The sequence below is a fragment of the Geotrypetes seraphini genome, chromosome 6 (genome assembly GCF_902459505.1).
Source record: "Geotrypetes seraphini chromosome 6, aGeoSer1.1, whole genome shotgun sequence".
In the NCBI taxonomy this organism is placed as follows: Eukaryota; Metazoa; Chordata; class Amphibia; order Gymnophiona; family Dermophiidae; genus Geotrypetes; species Geotrypetes seraphini.
Genome location: NC_047089.1, coordinates 55,487,348 through 55,512,746, shown reverse-complemented (window position 1 = coordinate 55,512,746; position 25,399 = coordinate 55,487,348). Strand labels below are relative to the sequence as shown.

The 25,399-nt window shown below is 44.0% G+C and overlaps 1 protein-coding gene across 4 annotated transcripts in view; it reads left to right on the top strand.

The window, feature by feature from the left end:
- The first annotated feature begins 8,190 nt into the window (after positions 1-8,190).
- The window catches only part of SMAD9 (SMAD family member 9), a 63,791-nt gene continuing 46,582 nt past the window's right edge, over positions 8,191-25,399 (top strand). The window contains exon 1 of one of the 4 annotated variants that reach the window (XM_033949027.1): positions 8,191-8,420. The gene's annotated coding sequence lies outside the window, so the exon portion shown is untranslated. Of the gene's footprint in view, positions 8,421-8,445; positions 8,466-8,530; positions 8,835-25,399 lie in introns of those variants that run through there. The other 3 variants (XM_033949031.1, XM_033949029.1, XM_033949028.1) reach the window with 3 other exon arrangements.

The window sequence follows — 25,399 nt, the reverse complement described above, 5'->3', positions numbered from 1 at the left end:
TACATGCCTTTGGCGAATCGGGCAGCGCTGGTGCTGTACCGCGTAGGGAAGTCAGCTGGTAGGCGCCTCTCTTTCTTCTCAGTGTGCCACGGCACACTTGGAATCTCAGGAGGCACACACTTTGAGATATACTGTTCTAGAGTTTAGGTTTTTGATTTGTATTCCATTTGAACCTAAGCGGATCACATAACTAACACACATAATCATAAAATCATAAGAAAAGACAAAACCAGAAACAATAAATCTTAAAATCACATAAAATCTTCTAATATCTATATTCTCCCCTCCAATTCTCCCTTCCATAAGCTTCCATAAACATATGTACTTTCAATAATATATGTATGATATATGTATTGGTCATAAAATATAATTTCATAGTTTTAAGTGCTGTTAAAGTATAAAATGTATGAATAATATGTTGCACTTATTTTTGGTTTTAAAATGAATAAAGATATTAAAAAATAATAATAATAATTTTTTTAAAAACCTCACAGTATCCTCCATCAACCTGCAACAAATATATATTTTTAATGGCTTTTATTTCTTTCCTTGTTGTCTTCATGGTGTATTACAGCACAGACAGATTTATCCTTGCCAATGACTTTCTTTGTGACCCTGCATTACCTTCTATTTTAATGGAGGCTTTCCAGCAAGCAAGCTGCCAAATGCCTTTCGCACATTAGACTGATCTAAAGAAAAAGCCTATGACATTTGACTCCCTTGATGAAAGGGATGGAACCTACGTCAAAACATTATATTTAAAAGATGTGTAGATCCCCTATGCCCCCGAGATGGGAAGAAAAGCAGACCTGCATGTACCATAAATGGATGAGTCACTGTTTATGAATGAGAATGAGTCCAGCTCGAGATATGATACCCCATAATCCACCCAGAGGATGCTGGAATATGACTCGGAGAGGAGAACATATGCTGAGTGATGTCCTCTCCCTTTCTGAGAGATCAGCTAAGATAAGGAATTAATAACTTGTCGGTATGCTCATGTTCCAGGCCTCTAAATATCTCATTCTTTATTTCAGCTAAGAGAATAAGGTGTATTCTAAGGAGACTTTTTTAATTCACTTCAATGATGACTCTCATTCAGTCCAAATCTGTGGCACTTTATAGAGACTGCTGATTTTTTTCTGATTTCTTTCTTTTTCTATAGCAAGATTACATCCTGTAATGCAGCATGTGAGAGTTATAAGATGTTAGGAGACAGTAAAGAAATAGTGGTAAGTTTTCCCTACTAAGGGGTATATTTATAAAGGTATTTTCAAGCGTATATGCCACTCTATGCATATTCTATAACTTGGCCCCTACACATAGGGTGTGTCACAGGTGTAAAAATTGTCAGTTACATGCATTAGTACACTAGACACTATTCTATAAGTTCAAACCTAAGAGCTATAATGCATAATTACAAGGGGGCATATTTGTGGATAGAGAATGGGTGGGTTATGGATATGATACATAAGAACATAAGAATTGCCCAGTATCCTGTTTCCAATAGTGGCCAACTCAGGTCCAAATACTGGGCAGAAACCAAAGAGTAGCAACATTCCAAAGCTAAGATTGTGCCTAAGAGCCAACCTCATCAGTGATGTCATAATGGCTTGATTATCCTTTACTTGACTCACATAAGAACATAAAAGCTGCCATACTGGGACAGACCAAAGGTCCATCAAGCTCAGTATCCTGTTTCCAACAGTGGCCAACTCAGATCCAAGTACCTAGCTAGACCCCAAGTAGTAAAATAGATTTTATGCTGCTTACCCTAGGAATAAGTAGTGGATTTCCCCAAGTCATCTCAATAATGGCCTATGGACTTCGCTTTTAGAAAATGATCCAAACCTTTTTAAACCCCGCTAAGCTAACTGAATTCACCACATTCTCTGGCAATGAATTCCAGTGTTTAATTACACATTGTGTGAATAAATATTTTCTCTAGTTTGTATTAAACTTAGTAGCTTCATCGCATGCCCCCTTAGTCCTAGTATTTTTGGAAAGAGTGAACAAGCTATTCACATCTACTCTTTCCACTCCACTCATTATTTTATAGACCTCTATCGTATCACCCCTGAGCCATCTCTTCTCCAAGCTGAAGAGCCCTAGCCAGTTTAGCCTTTCCTCATAGGGAAGTCATTCCATCCCTTTTATCATTTTTGTCGCTCTTCTCTGTACTTTTTCTAATTCCACTACATCCTTTTTGAGATACGGTGACCAGAACTGCACAGTATTTGAGATGCGGCCGTACCATAGAGCGATACAAGGACATTATAACATTTTCATCTTTGTTTTTTATTCCTTTTCTGATAATTCCTAACATTCTAGTCAAACCTTGGTTTGCGAGTAATGCAGTTTGCGAGTGTTTTGCAAGATGAGCAAAACACTCGAGCAAATCGTGCCTCACAAACCGAACATTGACTCGATTTGCGAGCCCCCAGTCCCAACAACCGGCATCGCCAACCCCCCGCCCACGAGCCCCCCTCCCCCGACAACACGGCGACCAGTGCTAAAAACTCTAGCGCGGCTTTGTAAAGGAGGGGGTTATTTTCTGCCTATCAATTTTACTAATACGAAATAATATCTATATTTTAACTTTAGCCACATGAACTATTTCTTAGGACGGAGCCAGCCAGGTTCTCTGAGTTAAACTTTCCCAGGTTGTTCATTCAGTCAGTCAATTTAGTTTCAGCTGTTACTAGTACAAATTTGATTTTGCCTTTTTTTTTTCTTTTTTAATTCTGCCCCAATGTTTATGAGCTGCGCATAAGGCTTTGCTATTATTTTTAATTCTGTTGTAAGGCTTTGTTTTTCTTTTCTTTTCTTCTCTTTCTAGATTGAGCCTTATTACTCTTTCAAGTACTTGATGTAAAAAAAAGTAAATTTTAAATGCAAATTTTTTAAAATGGAACTCCCTCCTCCTTGAATTCTGTGAATCTGCAATTTACAGTGTTACCACGTACATCATTTTGCTTTGAAGAAATATTTTCCAGTAAAGGCTTTTATTATGGAACACTACAACTCTGTGTGAGGATGGTGTCTCGTCTCCTTGTATTATTTAGTCAAATACATTAGGTCTTGAAGTGAAAAATCCCTCTTCCCCCATCACAGAATCTACACCAGGGTTTGGATAAGGTCTGTGGGACTTTGCCTTAGAATCGTGAGCCCCTTGTCTAAGAGGCAGGAGGGTGGCTGCCTAGATATATTTTAAATGTATTTAGCATAAAGCTCTAGAGTGGTAACTTCATCATTTTTGTCATCTTTTTGTTTGAGAAAGTCTTCTACTGCAGTTAAAGCTGTCTTGATGATTAATACCGTCACACCCCGTGAACTTGCTTTGCTGTGAGCCTGCCAGGAATACTTTTAATTAAAATTGGACCATCTAAAAGCCATGAAAGAATTAAAAGGACATTACAATTCATATAGGAAGAGGATGAAAATCATGGCAGAATCAGTGTAAAAGTAAGATTTTTAGCTCCAATCCTGACTGCATCTCAACTACTTATGTAAAAAAATGCACTGTTCTCCCAGTCCCCAACTTTCCATCCTTGAACAATCCCATCTGTCTATAAAGCTAGCCACTGCATAATCTTGTACTATATGAAAGTGAAATAAGTAATCAAAATTAGCAAATGCAAACTTAGACTACCATATTAAATTAATTATTATAAAAAGTGACCACCCGGGCTGGCATTAGGGGGAGGGCAAACAAGCAACTGTTCTGGACCCCAAAACTCTGGTGGACCAGTATGTCTTCCTCCTTCTGATGTTGCCCTTACCTTGTCTCACTTACAAATCCATTTTTTGTTGCAGGGGACCACTAGCTGCAACATCAAATCTGAAGTGCTGCTTGTGACTCACCTCCCTGTGTTCCTTGTGCTGTGGGCCACCCAGGTGGAAACCGGAAGTTGTGTCATTGGGGACAGACCACGGCAGAAGAAAAGTAAGGAGGAAAGCGGCAGGCAGCGCTTCAGAATCACTGTTGCAGTTTGCAGTCACCTGCAACAAAATTGGATTTGTCAACCAGACCAAAGGTACAGGCGACGTTGGACTGGCACAGATAGAAGTGGGAGGACATGCTGGGCCAAGGAAGCCCCCTGGGTCAGCTGTTATTTTTTTATTAAGTAGAAAAAGGGAAGAAGTTAAAAGAAGTGCCAGAATGGGCATGGGGGGAGGTGAAAGGGAAAAACTTATGGGACCAGAAACAGAGGAGAGAGAGAGAGATAGATGGTGGGCAATTCTCTGAAGAAAGAAGAGAAAGGGAGAGAAGTTGGACTTGGTGTGGAGGAAGGGTGAGATACTTGAAGGGAGAACTGTTGAGAAATGAAAGGGAAAAATTATGGACCGGGTGGTGCAGAAATGAGAGATATGGGAGGGTAGGGTAGTTGGAAGAGAAAGGGAGGAATGGTAGACTTGGAGATGAAAGGAAAAGAGGGAGGGAGACATGTTAAGTCGGAGGGTGGGAGAGAGATACAGTATTTCTTTTTCCCTCCATTCCATTGTTCAGCATCAATGGGAGAAAAAAGAACAATAGAAAAGAGAGGAAGCAAAATATTGGACCATGTGGAGAGGAAATATGAACCCATGGGAATGCAGAAGGAAGAGAGGTGGAATAAGAAAATGCTAGGGGATGGAGAGAAAGGGACAGGGAGATATAGCCTGAGTGGAGAAAGGGAAGGGGTCAAAAGGGAGATGCCAAGATGAGGGAGAGAACAGTGAGTACAGTGGTAGAAATGGGGGATAGAAGGAAATGGTAGACCTAGAGACTCAGAGGAGATAGAAAATTGATGGGTAGATGAAAATTTAAAAAAGAGAAGGGTGAGAAAAAAGGTGAAATTTGAGTGGATAAAGGCAGAAAAGAAAAAAAGGGAGGAATGCTGAAAGGGAAAAATCATTATGTTGGAGACAGGCATAGTGAGGGAATGGAACAAGAGAGAAGAGGGGAAAATGAATAGCAGACACTGGAAAGAGAATTAGTAGAAGATAGACAAAAATCAGAAAGAGAAACTGGAACCAAGATGATGGAAAAACAAAATGTCCAGACAAGGTAGAAAAAAGTATTTTATTTTGAATTTATTAACTGGAATATGTTAGCTTTGAGATATGTGCATCACAAATATTTTTCTATTGCATTTAGGGCTCCTTTTACTAAGCTGCGATAGCGTCTTTAGCGCACGCATTTTAGCGCGCGCTAAACCCACATTACGCGGCTAGAACTAACGCCAGCTCAATGCTGGCGTTAGCGTCTAGCGCACGGGACAATTCAGCGTGTGCTAAGTGCGTGCCAAAACCGCTATCGCAGCTTTGTAAAAGGAGCCCTTAGTGGCATTGCCATTCAGCTGATTTGGGGGAGGAGCAGGAGCCCAAAATGGATGGATGGGCACCAAATTTTCTCCCCGCCTGAATGCAAAATATGAATACTTGAGCTGATGAGGATCCCCAAGTCCTGCCAACTGAAGACCTCTTCCTCCTGTCCAGCAACCAGAAATCTCCAAGTTTTGCAGCTAATTGCCATTGCTTTCATGCATGCATGCAAGCCAAGCCGGGAGGTGAGGGGGGAGGGGAGGAGGAGGGAAACCAGAGGCTGGGACCAACACAATTAGAAAAAGTAAATGGCCATAAAACTAAGATAAAAACAATGGATTTTATTTTTACTATGGGATAGTGTGGTTTGTTAGGTGGTATCAACTCATGTTCGAGTCCTAGTGACTTGATGAACATCAACAAGTTTTTGTGGCAGAGTACAGTAGATTGCCGGGCCTTTCTTCTGCACAGTATAAATTCAATGTTGGTGCCGTTGTCGTATCAAACGCAATCCTCCGCCTCCAACACTGCCCATCTAGTGTAGTGTGGTAGCTGTGTTATTTAACATTTATAAATACAGTAAATGGAAATAAGATGATATATTTTTTATTGGACTTGTAAATGTTGGAGAGCAAATCTTCCTTCCTCCTATCAGAACAAGATACCCTAACTGCAGTATACTGAGGAAGGTGGTTTTGCCCTTTGAAAGCTCATTGAAATATGTATTTAGGCCAATGAAATAGCATCATCATATTTTCAACTTTTTGTTTTATTTATATTTGTTAACTTTTAATGTAGTGATTGTGTAATATATCAGTTTTTGAAATTTACATCTACTATCTTTATATTTTGCACATTACAGGGTGATATTTTTTTTTTCTTTCTCTGGTGCTGCACTGTGGCTTCTTGGGAATTCAATTTAATATTTTTCGCAGTTTCTATTTTAAATTTGTGATTAGTTATTCTGCACTGTGTGAGGGTCTGTCTGTGTTCTGCTTAAATGAAAGAGACATGGTTTTCTGTTAGCATGTAATTTAACTGTGCAGGATGGATCTGTATTAATCTGGCTTCTTTAGTTTTCCAATAGGTTTACTGATGTTCTAGTACGCATTGTAGTGTTTGGTGCTGTACTTTCCTAAGTAGGTCTTTGTTGCGTGACTAATGGATGTTACTGCTATTATGGTATGATAGAATTTCTCTTCAGGTCCTGGGTGACATTTGTAGTGTTCTGTATTACTTCATGGTATGCTTGTTACTGGATTTAGATAACACCTTTAAGGCAAGTTTCATTCAGGTAAGTAGGTATCTTCATCATCCTGGAGGGCTTACAATTTAAGTTTCCTATATATCTATCTATCTGTGCTAAAAAAAATTGTTTGCAATGCCCTATGCTCATAAAATTGCATAAAATCATGTTTCTGCTTTGAGTGGGAGACGTGGGGAAGAAAATTAAGACTGCGAGGATGGGGATGAAAGCTTTGGGGATGGGGAGGGGAAGAGATAAAAAATGCGCTTCACTGCAGGGACGGTGAGGGGACGGGGATGAATCTCTGTCCCCACATCACTCTCTACTTTGTACGCTTTCTTGAACTTTTGAACCCTGAATGTATAATTCTGCAGTTTTTACATTAAATGTTATATAGCCAATCAGAGGCGATGCCATTGATAACTTTTTAGTCAACTGATTTTCAAATATCTGGAGTTGTAAGTCTAGGAATTAGAACTAAAGTAATTTCATTTAGAAAAGGCAGTGATAGTGATAGATTAAGGGCTCTAATCCTACAGGGAAACATCGAAGCATTTCTATAACTAATTCTGAATCAAAAGTTAAACTAAGATAGTGGATACGTGTTTGGAGTATAGTCCGGGATCCCAGACACCCTTAGGGCTAAGATTCACTAACCTGCCTGATGAATACATAAAGGATCAGCATGCAAATGGGGCACCTGGAGGAACGCCCCCCACCCACCACACAGTTCGCTAGTGAGCGATCCTGAAGCATGCGCAGACCATCTTCTTTGTCTGTAGAGAGCTGTGAGCTGCTTTTTATTTTTTTTACTTTTTCTTTGTGAGCCTGTGGTTTTAACCCGCGGGTTAAAACCACAGGTTCGCACTGCGGGGGAAGGGTGGGAGAGTCGGGGCGGCACAACGAGATTCGGGGCACAGGGCGGCGAGTCAGGGCAGAGAGCAGGGCGGCGAGAGTTGGGGCGGCAAGGCAGAAGTCCGGGCAGCAAGGCAGGAGAAGTGGGCAGAGCGCAGGAAAGGTCGTGAGCGACTGGTCCCCACCAGTCGCTTCTTTTTTGATCGGCCAGCCCAGTCGATGTTCCTGAAAAAGTTTCGTGAATTGCATCCTTCCTACTTTGCATGCCGTTTCCCCTCATTTGCACGCGCGGATCGGCCACGAGGTTAATGAATCGGGTCGGGGTCGCATACCGATCGGTACACAATCGGTAAGCTTAGTGAATCTAGCCTTTAGTTCGTGCTGATGGTAACAATACAGTACCAAGTTTCAGATGCAGCCTGTGGGTACAGTCAGCACAATTGGCTGGAGACTCATCCCTAATACAACACTGTGCACAACTTACTTATCCCCGAGCCACCCACCCTGGTAGCAACCATGACTTGCTTTCTTCCCTTCACAGTACCACTGTTATAGAACTACTACAGCAGCACAGAATCTGAGCAGGTTTGGGGAACCACTTACTCACTTGGGTTAAATATATTTAGTTTATTCAGGTTTGGGGAACGTCATCTTTTCCGAGCACAGGAAAGAGGCGCTGCTAGCTCTTGAAAGCTAGTCAAGACTGAGGCAGTCTAGTAACAAGTTATCACCTTACATTGTTGATAACCTTTATTTCCGTGCCACCTGTTGCAATATCGTGCGTGCTCTATCTGCCGATCTATCCCTGCGCGCAGCGTGTGGGGGTGTGTAAAGACAGGTCCTGGGCCGCTTCCAGCCCGGCGCACTAATACAGCCAGAAGGCTGCTGGGCGGCTCCAGCCTGACTGACGCCGCCGGGGGCCACTACTCCTTCTGCAGCAGCGGCGGCTGTGCTCATCCTCACTCCCCGCAGCGGGCGCGCAAGACGAGGGACTCTTTCCCGCCTCGACGAGGTAAGGGGGGGGCCTGTGGCGGAAGGACGCGACGTGCCCACGACGGTATGAGGAGGAGGAGGAGGGGGCTGGGGAGGCAGAGGGAGAGTTCGGCGCCGTTTCAGGACACTCGCGCGCTGACTGATCCGTTGTTTTTTTTTTTGTGTCCGTTCGCGCGCTCCCGCGTTGGCACGTACACGTCGGAGCGGCTAATTTTCAGAGAAATCGCAGGGTTCTGAAGCATCCCGAACGGACTTCATCCCTGGTCCGAACGGGCGCCGGCTCGAGAAATCTGCCGAAGTGGAGGCGCTATTGATTCATTTTGCTCCGAAATGTCTAGCAGCAGCTACTGAAAAAGAGAAAAAAGGTGTCGAGAAAAGCTGCAAAGCGCTGGCGAGTCCCTGTGAGCGGGGCTGATTCGTCCTGTTTCGGGAGGTCTCTGCGCCTTTCCTTTTTGGCGTTCATATTACAGCGTGTGCCTAAAAAGATATTTGCAGGGGGAGGAGGGAGGGGACAGATACAGGAGACAAACTGACGCCAGTATTGTGATCGGAAAGGAGGAGGAGGAGGGGCGCTGGGAAACTATTTCTCTGGATGGCTGGACTCACCGCTCGTTGTAGACAGAGGACGGGGAGGCTAGCTTTTCTGATCTTCAGCCGCACAACTTGTGCCTTTAGTATTAGTATTATTTATTTCTATGCCGCCATGCCGGGGAGGTTCTAAGCGGCTCACAGCATGAGAAAAACAGTACATACATGCATTTTCAATAAAAAATCTCAATAAAAGGCAGTGCATACCTTTCAGTAAAATTGATCAGAATAAAAAGTGCAAACATTTCAATAAAATTAATCAAGATAAAATTGTCAAAACCATGGAAGTAAGAAGCAAAAAGAATAAAATAAAGCCATTACGATGTCAGCCTGTTAAATAATTGAGTCTTTAGTAATTTCCTAAAATCTAACGAAGAAGAAGCTTCTAACATCATTTTTCCCAGCCATGTTTTCATTTTAGCTGCCTGAAAGGAGAAGGTTTTCTCAAGGCAAGCCATGTGGCGTTGCACCTGCAAGAGGAACAGCTAATGTTATTAATCAATATTGCGTATGGGATTTATATAGGGGAAGTATAGATAAAAATTTAAAATGCCCTTTGGGATTGTTCAAATCGAGCACTGTGCAGAAGAGAAAGGTAAAATGCTTCTTTAGACAATGTATATATTCATTAAAAAAAAACAACAATAGGGAAAATAAATTTGGATTAAGGAAAGAATGAAAATAAGCCATCTGATCAAGGAAATGAACTTAGTCGTATATATGATTTTGCAAGCTGGGAACCTTCCATCCTAACCAGTCTGTCCGTCCAGGCTACTCCCAATTTGGGGTGGTGGCTAGAGCTGCTGTGGCTTTCTTTTCCCGATACACAAACCCTTTTACCGTTTATCTTTTATTTTAGCACCAAATGTCAAGATTTTGCAGAATTCAGGAGAACAAAGGTTCCCTACCCTTTAAAAAGCTATGTACTTTATTTATTTTTTTTGTTGTTTTGTTACTGTCGTTCTGATCGATAATGGGTAGAACTCAAATGCATTAAGAGAATGACTAGGAATAAAAAAAGGGGGAATCCTGAGTGCAGGCAGGACTTTGCCTCCTCATCACCTGGTGTTTTATTTCTGCTAAATATAAGGTGGACATGCATAGTCTCTTAAAAATAGTAGTTTCTATCCTTTAACATGCAGATAAAGGGAAAGGGACTTGTATATTGCCTTTTTTTGTAGTTATACAACCACAGTTGTAAATAGTTTCAAGTATCTGGGGATTATTATCTCTCATCTGTGGTTGCCAAAGATTTTGGGGCATTAAGACAGCTTAGAGCCGTTTGAGATTTTCTGGATGAGAAATCATTACATACGCTAATTCATGCTGTTGTATTATCTAAATTAGATTATAGGAATGTAGGACTCCTTTTATCAAGCCGTGCTAGCAGTGACTTTTCATCACGCGTTAACCCCTGCGCTGCTCAAGAGGAGGCGGTAGCAGCTAGCAGGGTCGGCGGTTTAGCGTGCACTATTACGCGTGTTAAAACGCTAGCGCGGCTTGATAAAAGGAGCCCTTAGTATATGCAGGTTTAGGAACAGGACAACTGAAGTGCTTACAAACAGCACTGAATGCTGTGATTCGACTGTTAGGCCATGCGTACATTCGTGATCAAGTGAAACCTCTATATTTGAAATTCCATTGGTTGCCAACGGAATTTAGGATCAAATTTAAGATCTTGATGTTGGGACATAAAGCATTATTTCAAGTACAACCATTATATCTTTCTAACTTGGTATTATCTGATGCACCGAGGCATTTATTACGATCTTTGAATGAAATCTCAAAGGCCTACCTTGCCTCAACTAGAGATTGTGCATTATTTTATTTCGTTCCATGGTTATGGAACAATTTGCCTATAGAACTGAGAAAAGAAGAATCGTATATAAATTTTAAAAGACATCTAAAAGCACATTTTTTTCAATTGGCTTTTTTTTAAATTGAAGAAACGAGTTTGGGACTGCAATCTGTATTTATGCAGCTATTTATTTAATAAAATTTTCAGTTTGTATTAATTAGTTAATTTTTATTATTGATAATTTGATTATTACAGAATTTTTATGTATTAAAAAAAACACTTTCTCTTCTTTTCTATTTTTGAATGGAGTTATTTTCAAAATTTGTCAACAACTTAGATCCTTTTTGGCTATTACACGCTATATAAAGTTTTTAATAAACATAAACATTCAAAGTAGTTTACATACAGATACTTCAAGCATTTTCCCTATCTGTCCTGGTGGGCTCACAATATATCTAATGTAGCTGGTACAGTGGAGGATTAAGTGACTTGCCCAGGGTCACAGGGAGCAATGTGGGGTTTGAATCCACAACCTCGTGGTACTGAGGCTGTAACTCTAACCACTAGGCCACACTCTCCTCCTCAAAGGTGAGCCAGTTGATATCATATATTTGACTTTTCAAAAGGCATTTGACAAATACCTCATGAAAGACTTCTGAGGAAATTAGAGAGTCATAGGATAGGTGGCAATGTCCTATTATGGATTAAGTACTGGTTGAAAGACAGAAAACAGAGTAGTTTTCAATGGTCAATATTCTCAATGGAGAAGGGTATTTTCAATATGATGTCTAAGTCTGAGTTTGGATGTTTTGAGAAGTACATCCAAAAATCGGGAAGAGAAAAGGGCCATTTTTGAAACCGCAAAACATCCATCTTGTTTTTTCTAAAATGACCATTTCTATATGGTCTATCTTTTTTGACCGTTTTCAAAAAACAAAACATCCAAATGCATAAGGCACAAAACAAACCACTGGGATATAGGAGGGGGGACAGCATTTTTAGTGGACTGGTCACAAACATTCCAGCAGAGCAGTGGGACACTGCTGTTAACTTCACATAAAAGGTCCCAAGTGCACATCTCACCATAACCCCCTTACATTGTATGGGAAGCTCTCTAAAACCTACTGGACTCACCTGTCTAACACCCCAATATCCCTTATGCCTTTCAATCACACGTGTACTAGTTAGTGTGGGATATGGGCCTGGGTCCCCTACTCTGGGGTCCACTGCTCTGACTACCAGGGAAAGTAATGTGCAGGATTATATGACGCAGGACCTACTTGCGTTGGAGAGCTGATCCTCGACATGGCAGTTGGGCTTCAACGCTAAGAAATGTAAGGTCATGCACCTCGGTAGCAGGAATCCGTGCAAAACTTACACCTTAAATGGAGAAACATTAGCTAGGACGACAATAGAACGAGACTTGGGAGTGATCATCAGTGCAGACATGAAGGCTGCAAATCAGGTAGAAAGAGCATCATCCAAGGCAAGACAAATGATAGGATGTATCAATAGAAGCTTCGTCAGCAGGAAACCTGAGGTCATAATGCCACTGTACAGACCCATGGTGAGACCTCATCTGGAGTACTGTGGGCAGTTCTGGAGGCCACATTACCGCAAAGATGTGCTTAGAGTCGAGTCGGTTCAGCGGATGGCCACTAGAAATATCTCGGGGCTCAAGGGTCTCTCGTACGAAGAGAGACTGAACAAATTGCAGCTCTACACTCTGGAGGAACGCAGGGAGAGAGGGCACATGATAGAGACGTTTAAGTACATCACAGGTCGTGTCGAGGTGGAAGATGACATCTTCCTACTCAGGGGACCCTCGGCCACTAGAGGGCATCCGCTCAAACTCAGAGGAGGGAAATTTAAGGGTGATGCCATGAAGTACTTCTTCACGGAAAGAGTGGTAGGTCGCTGGAACAAGCTTCCGGAGCAGGTGACCAAGGCCACTAGCGTGCTTGACTTTAAGAATAAATGGGACATCTACGTGGGATCCCTACAGAGGCCTAGTAAGGGGGTGGGTCAGTAGAGTGGGCAGACTTGGTGGGCTGTAGCCCTTTTCTGCCGTCATCTTTCTATGTTTCTATGTTCTATGTTACTCCAGACAGGGATTCTTGCTTTTCAGTAATACCTTATATTTTGTGGAACTCTCTTCCATTATATTTAAGGTCTGAAAAATCATTTAAAAATTTTAAGTCAAAATTAAAGTCTTATTATTATTTTTCTTTCTTTTTTTTTAATGAAACTTTATTGATTTTAAAATATTAACAGTGCAATAAACAAGTATGTGGACATGTGGCAAAACAAGATAAGAACTTTTGTCTTACAAACATATCTAAGCAATAATTTTAACCCACCCGTTGATTGATCAATAAAAGCACGAATACATATATATTTATTCAGTAACCTTTCTGTAAAATAATAATGCAATCCCATCCACCCTTTCCCCCTTCCCTGGATGTGCGTGTGAAAATAAACAAAAAGTTGTTCAAAGTTTTTCAATGGCGTTTGAAATGACCTCTTTGAAATTCTATTTTATTTTGGTTTAGATAAGGCTTTTACTTTTTTTCTCTTACCTTTTATTGTTCTCTTTTCTTTTTTTACCTATAAACAGTTGTAAATTTTTTTCCTTTTCCCTTTTCCTTATGTGTGTTTGTTTTTAATTTACTTTGTTTAGTTTATAGAAATACCCCCTTTGCTTTTAATATTGTAAACTGCTTTGATTTAACCTTTTGTGTTAACATTTTGCAGTATATCAAATAAATAAAATTGTAAACTGTTTGTTGCTCTATTAGGACTGGCCATAATATCACTGTCACTGTCATAGAGAGAGGTATGTAGTGTTTCTTTCACACCTTTGGGAGGCGGGAGGGGGGTAAATGACCACTGGGGGAAAGCGGAGGGACCACCTGGTCAGTTTGGGCATCTTTTTGTCAGTTATTCATTTTTAAAACAGGTCCTGCCTCAAACATCGAAACGGGGCCCTGGATATTTTGTAAAATGTTTGATTATTGCTGCAAAATGTCCAAGCCCACCCTAATCCTGCCCCAAACATGTCTTCAACATGCCTCTATGAAATTTAGACGTACACTTCTCCCTCCGGATTCGCGGGGGATAGGGGCAGAGCTGGACCGCGAATGGTGAAATACCGCGAATATCTTCTGGTCCAGCTCTGACCCACCCCCGCCTCCCTCCTGCCTTCCCCCTGGCATCCCGGCCTTGCCTGGTGGTCTAGCGGGCTTTCGGGGGCAGGAGCGATCTTCCTACGCTCCTGCCCCGTGCAGATCGCCAATAGGAAATAACTGCCGTAGTTCCCGTAGTCTCTCGAGACTACGACGGGAACTCCCCACAGCCATTTCCTATTGGCGATCTACACGGGGCAGGAGTGTAGGAAGATCGCTCCTGCCCCGAAAGCCCGCTAGACCACCAGGTAAGGCCGGAACTCTGGGGGGGAAGGCTAAACTATGTTTTTTTTTTCTTTTTTTCCCCCTCCCCCAAAAATCACAAATATGTGAAATTGCGATTGCCGAAACCGCAAATGGGGAGGGGGAAGTGTACTGCTGAGAAATAGCAAAGAAAACTGTCTAGAAAGTAGGTTTTGGCAATCCAAAGTCTCTTTCCAAGTGCCACTTTATGACATCTTTACAATGGGGTCCTTTTACTAAGGTGCGGTAGCTTATTCAGCGCACGCTAAATGCTAACGCGTCCATTATAATCCTATGGACACGTTAGCATTTAGCGTGTGGTAAATCGGCTACCACATCTTAGTAAATGGTCCTGAATGTTTGTAGGATTTATTTATTTTATTTTTTTTAAATGAGCCCCATATTAAATAAGGGCCAAAGTGGTAGAGGCAAATGAAAGCTAGCTGGGGGGGGGGAGGGCTAAAAGTTGTATGATCAGGTTTAAGTCTCAGGCAAAAGTTGAGTTAAAGTATAAAAAGCCTTCAGTTTCCTTGAACTCGTCACAGTTCTTTCATTTTGACCTTTTCCTTTCATTTTGCCCTTTGGGTGCTGCTAATTGTGCCAGGGTGTTTTGTGTTTTTGCAGAAACTGCAGGAAATTAATTCAGTTTGCAAAAGATGCGCTTTTTTTTCATTAGCACTTTTTAATTTATATTACTTTCACACTATATAGAGATGTTGACTATATTATGCTTTGGATCTGTTTAATGAATGATTTTGCATGTTTCAAAACTGTGCCATCCAAAAGACTTGCAAGCTCTTTGTGTCTTTTTATTTCTCGTGTACATTTTAATTCCGACTGTAAGCATATTTCCATTTTTTTTTCTTTGAATTCTAATAGAGTGTGTGCGTTCAATAGCATATGCTCAGATTTTTTAAAAGCGCTGCAACAAGACTGATAATTTGATTTGACCTTGAAAGGAAAAAAAAAAGCAGTTGAAAAAAGGTAGGACACATGATGGTGTAGAAGAGTAATTTGGCAATGAACTTGATTATCCTGAGGGGATTGCATAGTGGAGCTCCTGAAACGAAATGCTTAATGCTGAGTGAGCAGCAGCCGCCCTCACTCCCCTCCCCCCACCATTAAACCAAGAAATCCTGATTTGCACACCAAGTAAACCATCGCACTGGTTGGTCTTTGGGATGTAATCTGAGCCAAATGTATGCATACCCAAAGAACTGGTATAAATAGGACAGCGTAAGAATCCAGTAAATTGCAAGAAACTTGCCAGGAATTACATTCTGCCTCCCTCTTCTACAAATTGTAGATTTTTGCATTGTCAGTTTCCAATTCTTAATCGAAAGTAATTGACCTCAGCGCTAGTTCTGAGTTGTTCAGTGGATGCTGGCTGGGCGTTAGAAATCAGATCAGGAGCTATACTATCCCCCTCTTTCACTAAGGTGCGCTATGCTTTTTAGCGGGCGGTAAATATTAGAATGCGCTAAACGCTAACACGTGCATGTTATCCTATGGACACGTTAGCAGTTAGCGCATGCATTGATTTAGCACACCTTTGTAAAAGAGGGCCTTAGTTTAATAAGGGATTGGGACTTGTATACGGCCTTTTTGTAGTTTTACAACCACACACAAAGCAGTTTACATACAGGTACTTCAAACATTTGCCCTATCTGTCCCGGTGGGCTCACAATCTAACGTATCTGGGGCAGTGGAGGATTAAGTGACTTGCCCAGGGTCACAAGGAGCAACATGGGGTTAAGACGCCATTTGCAACCTCTTAGGGCTCGTATTATTTTCAAATGGTCTTTGGGTTCATAAGATGTTTACAGGCACTTGTCCAGAATATTTATTTTCATTCTTCTAATTTCCCTTATTTCTTTTGTCTTCATGTGATAAAGATTCTTGTTCGATTTACTTTCCATCTTTTGTTAAGGTTAAATATATTTAAAAAAAATATTTCTACTTGGTGTTCTTTACCTGTTGTATTGAGGACAATTTCCTCTTATTTATTATTTTGAAAACAGTTGAAAACCTTATTTGTTTGCTTTTTTTATATTATCCACCTTGAACCTGTTTCAGGGAGCTGGTAGAATAAGTACCATTACTATTACCATCGTTTAGCAAAGGGAATTTAAAACCCTGATTCCAATAAAAATAATGAATCCCCGTTCTGTTGGTGAGCAAGAACCAGCACAACGAAACGAGATTATCCTGTCGGGAGATTTGAGCAAGAAACTCTCAGAATATTATCTTTGGATGGACTTCTTCCCAGATATTGATACTTTTTTGAATAAGCTGATGGGATGTTTGCTATGTTCTGGAGTTTTTTCAAATTGCTAAATGCTTTCTGTGGTTGAGGAAAAACCAGTTCACTAGTGTTTGGCAAAAGTGAATTTTATTTTCTGATCTATGATTAGTGTGAGCCTGTTATTATAAAGATATGTGGACCAGTAACAGAGCTCTGTCTGCACTGAAATCTTTTTTATCCCAGGACAAGCAGGCAGCATATTCTCTACATATGGGTGACGTCATCCACGGAGCCCCATCGCGGACAGCTTTTCAAGCAAACTTGATTGAAGATCAAGGCATGCGTGTGCCTTCCCACTCCACTAGAGGGTGCGTCTCCTTGTGGTCTTCAGTTCTTAGTTTTCTGCGGAGCCAGAAATCCCTGTCTCTCTTCTCTGTGTTCTAAGTGCCTTTCTTGCACCGCGGCTTCTTTATTTTCACTTTGGGAGTCGCTGGGCAGTGTTTTGTACTTTTTTTTCTCCACTCCACTTTTTTCTTTTTCGACTTTGGTGACCGGGGGATCCCGGTTTGCCTTGGCCTCCTGGCCTCGCGTGGCTGCGGCTTTTCTTTTACCTTATGTCCCGGCCTCTTACCGGGTTTAAGAAGTGCACGCGGGTAATTTCCATCACAGACCCGCACCGCTGTTCTTGGGTGCTGACCACCCTATGGACTCTTGCCCTCGTTGCGCTACCCTTCAGCCTTGGGCTCTTTGGCAGCGTCGGGCCAGGATTGTGGAGCTCTTCGCCATGGAGACTGACCTCACTTTGGCCCCAGTCTCGACCTCGGCCTTGGCCTCGGTCTCGACGTCGGCCTCAAAGACCTTGATCCCCCAGCAAGTCTCACTCGACCTCAAAGGCCTCGGCGACCCCGGCCTCGAAGACCTCGGCTTCGGGCAAGTCTCCTCTTCCTCCTTCAGGTTCAGTTCAGTTGCAGAAGAAGCCACCCTCGGAGTCTCTGGCCCTCCAGGCGGTGAGTGTAGTCCCGCCGGCCTCGACAAGACCACCTTCTAAGACCTCTAAGCGTGCCTCCACCATACGGGAATACTCTTCCTCGAGGTCGCCCTCGGTGGAGTGCACTGCTGCACTTGTCGGTTCCAACTTGGTCTCAGTGCCCATGTTTGAGGATATGCTGAAGGCGATCATCTCCTCGCAGCTCTCCTCAGCTTTGGCCTAGCTTGCCCCGACCTCGACCTCGCTCGTTGCGGACCAGCCTGAGCGTCGCCCCGAGGTTTCTCGAAGCAAGGTGCGTCGGTCTCGGCGCATGTCCTCGACTGATTCCTCTCCTCTACTTTCAAGGCATACTTCTCCCGCTGCCCGACCTGCGGCACCGGTCGAGGCGTCTGTCTCCCTCGTCCCGGAGGCCTACGAAGAAGCCCAGGGATTCTTCCCCGAGGCGGGGTAGGTTGCCGGGCCCTCGCACTACGGGGTCCCTCAAGCCCTCAGACCTGACTTTGTCCAACTCGAGTCTGCGGCGGTCTCCCATACAGTCTCGGGTTTCGCACCGTGAGGCCCCGGTGTCGGGGGTTCTGCCTCTTTATCCTGACGCTTGTCTTCGTCCCGGGGCTCTCCGGGGTGACTTCATCGGGCCTCGGCGTCCCGGACCCCTGGGTCCTCGACTCCCCCCCCCCCCCCGTTTTTTTTAGCAGGACGTCCTCGACGTCCATGCTTGTCGACACTGATGTGCTGGCGCAGTACTCCAGGGAGGCTTCCCCCTCCTTTTTTGCTGCCTTGCAGTCTCGCTCGGCCTCCCCCCTTGAGGGGCATTCTGAAAGCCGGCCTTCTTCCTTCACCAGATTTGTGCAGGACATGGGGAAGGTGTTGCATTTGGACCTCCAGTCTGATTCCAGGTATACCAAGGAATATTTGGAGGAGATGGAACTTCCCCATCCTCCTAAGGAGTCCTTGCGGCTCCCCCTGAATCCGGTGTTGCAGCAGACATTTTTCCGAAACTTGGAGACTCCTTATGCTATCCCGGCCATTCCATCTAAAATGGAGTCTCAGTACCAGACGGTCCCCTGTAAAGGGTTTGAGAAGGCTCAGCTTTCCCACCAGTCTTTGGTGATGGAGTCTTCCCTCAAGAAGTCTCACCCTTCCAAGGTCTATGTGGCTGTCCTGCCGGGCTGGGAAGGCCGGACTATGGATAAGTTTGGCAGACGCCTGTACCAAAATTCCATGATGGGTAACAGGGTCCTGAATTACAACTTTACTTTCACGTCCTATCTGAAGCAGTGCATTATGTCTCTGCCGTCCTTCCAGGATGATTTGCCGGTCCATCACCGTGCCGAGTTTCGCCGACTTGTGGACACTCTTTCACAGATTCGGCTTTATATGTTTCAGGCCTCTTATGATGCCTTTGAACTTTCTTCCAGGGTCTCTGCCTTTGCAGTGGCCATGCGTTGCCTGGCGTGGCTCTGCATAGTGGATATGGACCCGAACCTGCAGGACCGGTTGGCGAATCTTCCGTGCTTGGGTAACGAGCTGTTCGATGATTCCATCGAGGTCGCCACCAAACGCCTCTCTGAACTTGAGCGCTCCTTTGCCTCCTTGGTCTGGGCCAAGGTGAAGCCCGCTCTGCCCAAGTCTTATAGGTTGCCTCCCCGGTGCTACCCGCAGAAATCGATGCTGGCGTTTTCTAGGCCTCCTCAGCGCCAGCAGCAACAGAGGGCTCCTCCTAAGCCTCAGACCCCTGCAGCGGCCAAGCCGGCGCTATCCTTTTGACTGTCCCGGCGGGAGGGGGTTGGCCTCCTCCGCCCTCAGCCCTTCTCCTCTTCCTATCGGGGGCCGTCTCTGCGCCTTCCCTCATCGTTGGGCGCTGATCACTGCGGACACTGGTGCGCACGGACAACCAGGTGGCGATGTATTTTGTGAACAAGCAAGGGGGTACGGTTCCCTGTCTCTCTGCAGGGAAGCTCTTCGGTTTTGGGAGTGGGTGTTACGCCACAACGTCTTCCTTCGGGCGGTTTACATCCAGGGCGAACTGAATTGCCTGGCGGACAGGTTGATTCGCCTTCTTCAGCCACACGAATGGTTGCTCCATTCTTCGATTCTGTGTCAGGTGTTTTCTCGCTGGGGGACTCCGCAGATAGATCTGTTTGCTTCGCCCCTCAATCACAAGTTGCCTCGCTTCTGCTCCAGGATTTACTCCCCGTATCGTCTCGAGGCGGATGCTTTCCTTCTAAATTGGACGGGCAGGTTCCTCTATGCGTTTCCTCCCTTTCCTCTGATTTTGAAAACTCTCGTCCACCTCAAGTCGGTAGCGCCACCATGATTTTGATAGCTCCTCGGTGGCCCCAGCAGCCGTGGTTCTCCCTGCTCCTCCAATCTCTACTTCTGCCTGTTGTTTTTTTCCGTTTATGTCACTCCTTTCCTATAATAATTGTAGTTCTTCCCCACTACCCTATTGTTTGAGGTAGTTCAGTACGTTCCATAAAAACCTTTTGTTATGTTTGGATGTTATTTAATATCCCTTGTTTTTATGTGTTTTTATGTAATTTTACATTGTAAACCGCTTAGAAATATGAATAAGCGGTCTAAAATTTTTTTTAGTAAACTTGAAACTTATTTATGCACATCAATTACTAATTGTTTCACGTACTTGTTACATTTGATAGTTGCAATCAGTTTTGCTGCTAGCTGTATTTAATTGTTTTTTTTTCCATGTGCCATATCATGCGTTGTTTTAAATGTCACGTATACTTTGTTTATTAATTTAAAAAAAAATGTTTTTATGTTTTTAATTATTTTAATCTTTTTTTTTTATTTCTTTTAATTTATATGTATGATTGTTGTGTGTCCATAACTATAGACTCCTAATGCAGGCCAGTGCGGCCGAAACATGTACATGTCGAGTCATTGAGCTATTGGACATCTCCACTGTTTGTTTTGTTGTAGTTTCTGATATTAGCCATATCTACTTTGACCTCAGGTGTTCTAAACATGATCTAGGTGCTGGGTGGTTTATTTGTGGGGGTTTTTTGGCACCTCTAGAGAGGCACCTACTTTTTTAAAAAAACTATTTTAAAATTGGTTTTAAATGACTTTGTCACTTAAGTTAGGTAGCAGTAGGGCCCCTACTGGAGCCTAACTTAAGGCACCATTTATAGAATATGGGCCTAAAAGTACAGCATTGTGCCTCATAATTCAGTAACATGATTATGGCACCTTCTCACACCAAATAGGTGTTGATCTCCCAGCAGAAAATTGATGTTGGTATTAAGGGCCTGTTTTACAAAGCTGTGCTAGCGGCTGCTGCGCGGTAACGGCCCCGAAGCCCATAGAGATGTAAAGGGCTTTGGGGCTTTTGCTGCGTGGCATTGTAAAACAGACTGTAAATTTTAAAAGAAAAACTCTTTAGAAAAAAAAAATACTAAAAAATTAAATTATAAATTAGTTTGATTTTGAAAAGTTCAAAAAGAAAGTAAGATAGAATGAGATTAAATTATCAAATTAATTACGTAAGAGTAGATAGTAAAATGAAGCTTTGGTCAATGAAAGACAACCATTACCACTGAAAATTGGGGTGAAAGTTCATGTGATCCCTTCAGTGGTGTTCTGAGTCACATTCCTTCATGTAGATAGACATCTTTATTAATTTGCATTGTGTGGATCGTATGTTAGTGTGGCATATTCGTTTTTCACATTTAGTTTTGAGTTCCTAAAAGGTTAAACCCGGACATTTAATACTGGGCCATGGCCAGGCACTGGCACTGCATTTCCAAGTTTCCATAACTGGTTAAGTGTGATATTCAGCATTTACTTGGCCATGTGTTACTGCATAAAGATAGAACTGATTTTTATATAGTCCTGCTTATGCAGTTAACCTGGCTGGTTAAGTGCTGAATATTGCCACTTAAATGGTCAAGTGGAGACCTTGCCTACAGAACCCGCTCCATCCCCCCCCCCCGCATCCCCCCCGATTAGCCAGTTTTCATTGGTAACCGGTAATGTTATTTTCAGTTGCACTAACCAGTTAATTGCTGCTGAAAAAGTTATCAGTTAGCCCTGAACAGGTGATTTAACCAGCTAGGAGCTGTTTCTGGCCAGTTAAATTACTTTAGATTAGATTTTACTGATTATAAATACTTGGACTCAGAAACTCAATTTATAAGTTATCATTATGCCACATATAAAAAAAAAATTCTGCTGCTCCGCAATAGTTTACAGAAAGGGTATGAACCACAGGAATGAAAAGATATCTTCAGCTGGGCTTTAAGAAACCAGTACTACTTCAACTCCATCTTGTTACATTATTAACTGGAACACATTGAAAGGTATTATAAAAACAATCACTTTAATATGTAATGAGCTGAGTAAACTGATTCTATAGAAAAAGAGTCATGTGATATCTAATGTCTTCTACCATAGTAGCACAATAATAATATTCAATATAGTCTTGTAGACATTCAATTATGGTTTATTTACTTGGTTGTTGTAATTTGTGTATTTAACTTTGAGTTACACCCAGGCATACCTTATTAAAAATGGGAATGTGCTGTGAGTTATTAATTTTTGGACAAGAACTGTTCTGTCATATTTTGGATATGAATTCATGTAATCTCAAAGGACCTTATACTTCTGGTGGCTCCCACATCTTTTGGATGAGGGATCTCTGTGTTGGGGGGGAATGTACAAGGTGAATGGGTTGCTGATTTCTCTGCAGTGTAGACTTACCAGTTTGAGCTAAAAGAAGGACAAGAATTTCCCTTTGTTTTTTCCTACCTTCCAGCTCAGTCAGAATCAGGTTCTACTGGGTGACAGCATCATGAGCCTTTGTTGGCAACTACCTATGGTTCCCTTCCCTCTCTTTATAATATTCCTCTCCTTATTCCACCCAGCCTTTTTAGTTAAAAGTAGTCAGCCAAGAACAGGGCCAGTGGCATAGCGAGGGTGAGTGGCATTTTAACACCCCAACCCTGCCCTCTTCTCCACCCCCCTCCCCGCGTCTTCTCGACCCCCCCCTGCCATGCGCAGGCCCCCCTTCCCTTCCCCATACCTCTTTAATTTTCCAGGCGTGAGCAGCATCACGAACTTGCTACCCGTGTTGTGTCAACTCTCCCTCTGACATCACTTCCTAGGTGCAGGACCCGGAAGTGACATCAGAGAGAGCCAACACTCACACGGGCAGCAAACTCGTGATACTGCTTGCACCAGGAAAATTAAAGAAGTATGAGGGAAAGGAAGGGAAGGGGTGCACACGCATGACATGGGGGTGGGGTGGAGAGGAGGACAGGTGCTGGTGCCTCTACCAAGACAGCTCCCAGGGCGGATCCCCCCTTTACTGCGCCACTGGACAGGGCCAATGTTAGGGAATGCAAACAGGGCACTTGCTCTAGACTCTCATCTACTACTATTTCTATAGTGCTACCAGACGCATGCAGCGCTGTACAGAGTCACAAAGAAGAAGAAAACAGTCCCTGCTCGAAAGAAGTTACAATCTAAACAGACAAGACAGACAAACAGGATGTCATGGATACAGTTAAGGGGAACAGTTAATCAGTGGGCTGGGTTGGAGGGCAGAGGAATAGGGTTAAGGATTGAAAGCTATATCAAAAAGGTGGGTTTTCAGTCTGCTTTTAAATAAGGGAAGGGAAGGGCTTGACGGGACTAACTCGGGTATTATCCCAGGACAAGCAGGCAGCATATTCTTAACGCATGGGTGACGTCACCGACGGAGCCCCGGTACGGACCTTTTTAACTAGAAAGTTCTAGTTGGCCGCACCGCGCATGCGCGAGTGCCTTCCCGCCCGACGGAGGAGTGCATGGTCCCCAGTTTCTTCATTTCCGCGGAGCGAAGAAGACGCATGTGTTTTCAACGGCCGTTGAAAAACTAATTTTTGCCTTCCCGCTCGCGTATTTTCTCTCTTTTTTCCTTTTTTCTTATTGGATTCCCTTTATTTTTGTTTAAAAAAAAAAAGTCGAGTTTTCTTTATTTTTTCAGGCCGGCCCCGGCGGGGCCTGTTGCTACCATACAGGCCTCCGGATTCAATTTTGCGGAGGCCGTGTTTCCCTTCATGCCCCCTCAACCGGGTTTTAAGAAGTGCCAGCGGTGTGCACGCCCGATCTCCCTCACCGACCCACACAATTGGTGCCTCCAGTGCTTGGGTCCAGAGCATCAGGCTGACACCTGCACCCGCTGTGCTACGCTTAAAAAGCGTACTTTGAAAAATCGGCAGATCCAGCAAAATATTTTGTTTGGTACCGGATCTGCCATGGAACCGGCTGCGACGTCGACGGCACCACAAAAGTCGGCACCGACGACATCGACACCACCGAACCCTTCCTCGGGGTCGTTGGGCCCAGGTAAGCCGGCTAAGAAGCCTCCCACTTCCCTTGAGCGCCCTCCTGTCACGGTTGCGACACCGGCCCTCCCGGCGCCCCACCGGCCCCGCAAACGCTCCGCTCCGATCTCGGTGAGTGCCTCATCATCGGCCTCCTCATCGCCGGAGCGTAGAGTGGCACCTATGGTACCGAAGAAGAAAAAAGCGGTACCGGTGCCTCCCCTGGACGACCGCATTGCGGCCATACTCCAAACACAGTTACAGGAGCAGCTGCAACAACAGCTCCAACAACTGTTGCCGGCGTTGCTGGCACCGCACCTTCCGGTACAGGACCGGTCCCCATCGGTGTCGACCCCCTCGGTATCGATTAATACTTCCATGCCGGTGCTCTTGGCAGAAACACCTACAGTACGTACCCGTGATGCTGCCGACCCTGTCCGGTCCCAGGAACGACATCGGTCTTCCTCACCCGGTACCGCCTCGGTGCGCTCAGGCAAATCTCTTTCAAAGACCCGCCATGCCGAGCCCTCCACACCAATGTCCAAACGTATGCACCCCGACGTTAGGGACCCAGATTTGTGGGAAGACTCCCCTCAAGGTACCGAGGAGGACGCTTCATCAACCGATGAAGAACCCTCCAAACCAGAGCAATCCTCTTTCTCCAAATTCCTTAGGGAGATGTCAGCAGCTCTTTCCATTCCCTTGGAGTCCGACTCTAAAAAGTCTCAGGCTTTCCTCGATGCCCTAGACTTTGAGCAACCTCCCAAAGAATTTCTGAAGTTGCCCGTCCACGACATCTTACGGGAAACTTTCTATAAAAACTGGGAAGCTCCCCTCACGGTTCCTGGAGCCCCTCGTAAATTGGATAGCTTATACCGGGTTATCCCAATCCCAGTGTATATGCCTCCACCCCTCCTGGCAGAGAGGGAAAAACCATGGATAAATTTGGTAAGCGCCTTTTCCAAAATGCCATGTTAGCCAATAGAGCCAACAACTACACCTTCCACTTCTCCTTCTACATGAAGCATCTGGTGCAACAGCTCTCCTCCTTACAGAAATATCTTCCTGAACGTAAGGTCCCTCTTTTCCAGCAACATATTTCTAGCCTCCTCCAACTCAGGAAATTCATGGTTCGCTCCATCTACGACTCATTTGAGCTGACCTCTCGCGCATCCGCCATGGCGGTGGCCATGCGCCGTTTGGCATGGCTGAGAGTCTCTGACCTAGACATTAACCACCAGGACCGCCTGGCTAACGCACCTTGTCTGGGTGATGAACTCTTTGGAGAATCCCTGGACTCGACCACCCAGAAGCTCTAGGCACACGAGACCAAGTGGGACACTCTGATCAAACCTAAAAAGAAGACTCCACCTGCTCGCCCCTACAGGCAACAGTCTTCTTACCAACACAGGTTCTCTGCCAGACCTCTCAACCCGCCTCAACAGCAGCCACGCCGACCTCGGCAACAACATCAAACCCAGGCTCGCTCTCAGTCTCACCAACCTGCCAAGCCTCTCCCTCCGTCAAAACCATCTCAGCCCTTTTGACTCTTTTCTCCAGGGCATAGCCAGTCTCCCAACATCATTACCTCTTCCTCAGCCTATCGGAGGTCGCCTCCAGCTTTT